Source organism: Phyllostomus hastatus, unplaced genomic scaffold (assembly GCF_019186645.2).
Source record: "Phyllostomus hastatus isolate PE091 unplaced genomic scaffold, TTU_PhHast_1.1 phas_scaffold_114, whole genome shotgun sequence".
NCBI lineage: Eukaryota > Metazoa > Chordata > Mammalia > Chiroptera > Phyllostomidae > Phyllostomus > Phyllostomus hastatus.
Window position 1 is genome coordinate 10,369,727 of NW_025334006.1, and position 4,041 is coordinate 10,373,767.

The following is a 4,041-nucleotide window of genomic DNA, read 5'->3' on the forward strand; positions in this document are numbered from 1 at the left end:
CCTCCTCTCCCTGGCTGCTCTTTCCCACCTGACCTCACCCCTCCCCAGTGTCTAGGGCACAGGTGGACGAGTTCTTTCCTCCAAGGAGCCTGTGGGCAACACCTGGCATCCCACTGGGTGCTCTCCCCGAATCCCAGGCCCCGAGTCATCTCCTCTGGCCTAAACCTCATCTCGCTCTTTCTCCTGCCCTTCACTCTCCTTTCCACCCCTTTCTGACCCTGCTCCTGGGTGCGGCTTCTGGATTCTTCCTGGGGCCTGGGCGCTCCCTCCTCAGGTGCACACCAGCCTTTGCCCCCCTGGTACCTTCACCTGGCCCCTCAGAGTGTCTGAGAGGGGAACTCCCCTTCTTGTCCTGCTCTCCTGTGCTTGTGGCTTCTTTGCTCCTGGAGATGGTGCCGCAGCTGGTGCAGGCTGTTGTGTTGACCGGCGATGTCTCTTCCCCAGCTCGTGTGTTAACAGATGTCCGTGTCAGCTGTGTGCTTGTGCTCTTGGGAATGAGATTCCTTTTTCTACTGACTTCTCTGTCTACTTCCTGCTTGAAAAGTGTGTGTGTGTGTGTGTGTGTGTGTGTGTCTAGGTTTCTGGAGGGTGTCTTTTTAAGTCAAGAGGCAGAGTAGGCCAGCTGGATTCAGGGCAGAAGGGAGCTTTTGTTTGGGCAATGTCCTGCTGGTTCCATTTGGCTCCTGGGGGCAGATAGCAGGATGGGGTGGGGCCCAAGCGGATTCCGGTGGGGAAAGCCCGGGGCCCAGGCAGGAGGAGGACCGGCTCCTAGCCCCGGGTCAGGGACCACCTGAAGCTTTCTGTGCTTTGGTCTCCTTATATGTCACATGGAGATGCCACAAGATGCTTGCCTGACCCAGCCTGCAGACTGTGGGGTGGACATAATGCTCTGTCAAGGGTGGCCTGTCTGCTGTCCCAGAGCGTGCTGTCCCAGACCGTCCTGTCCCACTCAGTCCACTCAGCACTTTTGCTCTTGCTACAACCCCTGCTTGGAATGCCCCCTCCAGGCCCCTCCCTTCCTAAATCTTAGCCCCTTCGAAGACCTTCCCCATTTTTTTCTCCTCTGTGAGACCTTCCCGGTCACTCTGGCTGTCAACATTTGGTCTCTTCTGCCACCTCCCATAGCTCTCAGAGTTAGCATTACCCAGCTGCATGTAACTGAGTTAGAGCAGGGCTTCTCGACCAAAGCACTGCTGACACTCTGAGCTGGGTAATCTGTTGAGAACCGCCCTGCTTGGTATCAGAAGCTGTAACCCCTGCCTAGGCTAAGGCTAAGGGAATGACGACCTTGGAACCGTAAGCCAGCAGGGAGACAAGCTTATCTTCCTGGCAGGAACGCCCGCTTCTGCTCCTTCATACCTCACCCCGCCTGGACCCAATGGTTGGTCGGTTAGCCAATGATGGGTAAGATTCCCCAAGGGGGGACAATCTAAGACAGGCACGATCACGTGGGAGGCCCCCAAAAGAAGGACTTTGGGGGCTACGGCAAAAGGGGGTGATGGACTCTCGCCCTTTGGCTTTGACAAAGCCCAAGTCCCCCTGCTCTGCAAGAAAATCTCTTAATCTCTTGGCTGCCTTACTTCCCTTGCTCCACCTAAGCCTGAAACAATGACAGGGTGGTGCCGCCCTGTGCTGGAAAGGGCAGATTCCCTGGGTGATCAGGCCTAAGAAAGAACATGTAAATTCCTTTGAAACCTTCTTTGTTTAGCATGCTTTCACTTGAATGAGAAGGGTCCAAGGAGGAAGTTAGTTTGTTTCTTAAAGTCTTACAGCTTTGACCCTGACTCAAAATAGACCCTCAGAGTTCCTTGCTACCTATCGTTTGATCCTTACTTCCTCGCAATGAGTAATGTGCTTTATCTGAATTCTTATGCAAAACGAACCCAATAAAAGCTGGTTTGGACAGTAAATCAGTGTGCTCTGCACTAGAGGGGGTGGCCGTTCCGTCCCTACTTCTCCACAGAAATTGGTCTGTCTCTGTGCATGTTTTTTCTCGAGTTTCGACAAGCCATCTGCAGCGTTCCATGATCACTGCTGGCCGGTGACCCATGCATCAGTAATCCTTTGTTGTGAGGGGCTATCCTGCACATTTTAGGACGTCCAGCGGTATTATTGGCTTCTACCCACTAGAGGTCAGCAGTACCCCTCCAGTTGTGAGGATCAAAAATGCCTCCAGATGAAGCTAAATGAACCCCTGGGGAGAGATATGGGGGACAAAGTTGCCCCAGATGAGAACCATTACCTTCTCCACTATTTGGCTTTTAGTATTTCGTTGTCCTGGCTGGATTCTTTCATGTGCCCTGATGCGCCCAACACAGTTACCCGTGTCACGTGCTCCATGACTCTGTTGAACAGACCAACAGATGCGTTTCAAGTGTTACAAGTACAAGCAGAAGTTATTATTACAGCTAACTTTAGGCTTCTTTGATACTTCTACAGGGTGGAGGTAATTCATATCTGCCCCTAAAAGGTCTGTCCGCTCTATTCCCGCAATCAGGTCTTAGGAACCACTCGTTGTTAGCAAGGAACTTTGCTGTATCTACTGCAGAAATGTTGTTACAACAGGCCCTTGTATTGTCCAGTTAAGCTTGAGCGGACCCAGGCTCTCCTAGCCGCCACTCACCAAGAGTGGAAATCCCACCGGCCCACTACCCAGCCCCCAGGGTGGTCCCGGTGGTGGAGAGCCACGTCAGCTCTCAGCAGGGGCCCCCACGGGGTGTTTCTGGTCCAACAAGCCAGCATGGAGGACATTCCAGGAGGAGGACATAAGTATTGCCTTAAGTTTTCTGTGGAAGGAATTGTCCAAAGACAAGTGACGGTGAACTGCTCAGTCAAAGTACTTTACCCACCTGTGTGACAGAGATTCTGCACCAGAGGCCACCTTCACATTTGAAGGAGAAATTGGGAAGAACCCGGAGGAAGAAGCTAACACATTTGATCAAAAACTCCAGTCCATGAAGGAACCACTGGAAGCATGAAATATTCCAGACAGTTTTGGAAATGTATCTCCGGAAATGAAGCCAGGGTTTCATTGAAACCTTTAGCCTGGGTTGCCAGTGGTTATATGGTATGGCAGAATTCTACTGAAAACACGTGGTATAAAATGGTAAAACTTCCAACTGTCAAGCAAGTCCGAAGAAATGAGGGGTTCTTGGAGTTAGACTGCACCGTGCTGCTTCAGGACTTTGCGTCTCAAGAGGTCATGCCTTGGCAAATGCGAGTTCTCTGGCGTCCACAACGTGGCACTAAAGTAAAACGTCACAGCAGTCCACCAGAGGAAGCACGACCGGAGTGACCGAAGACCCTAGGCTCCCTGATGACGTGCACACCCCTCTCATTGACGCCTAGTGGAAGGGGCCAAGCAAACCCCAAACGGTCACTTTGTGCAGGTGTCTTGAGCACAGCACAGAACTGTATAGCTTCCAGAATGAGGAGGGCCATGGTGTAAAATCATCTCAATAACAGCAGTAGTGCTGTGTGTATCCCATAATAAAAAGCTCCAACTCCAGCCTCAAACAAAAAGGGATTTTGTTACAATAAATGAAACCCACAACAAACATATTTCTGAGCTAAACTCCACATGTTTCAAGCCATACTTCTTCAGACTGAAATCTGAATTACAAAATAACCCGGACCATCCTCCGAAGGCCACTGCAGTGGGCTGTACCTTGTGTTAGAGTCCCCGCAGACCGTGTCAGCTTCCTGGTGAGGGAAGAGAACACCAGGGTTACTAAGAAGGGTTCTAAAGGCTCAGGTGGTGGAGCAAACAAGCCCAGGGCCCTAACTGGGCTCCAATAATCATCGCTGTCTGACTACGGACTGATGGCTTAACCTTCCCGAGACTCAGTTTCCTTGCCTGAGAGAAACAGGCATAAATCATGGGAAGCGAGGGTTCATGAGAAAAGGATGCCAGGCGCCTCTCTTTGGGTCTGACACACATATACTTGATCTTGGTCTCCCTGCCATTAGTTTTGGTCTAATATTATAGTTTTCCTTCTCTCCTGCATTGTGGGTAACTCAAGGCCAAACACTCTATCTAAT

General features: G+C 51.2%; 1 pseudogene; it reads left to right on the forward strand.

Annotated features, from left to right (window-relative positions):
- The first annotated feature begins 1,378 nt into the window (after positions 1–1,378).
- Positions 1,379–3,295, forward strand: LOC123829721 (annotated as a pseudogene).
- The last annotated feature ends 746 nt before the right edge of the window (positions 3,296–4,041 follow it).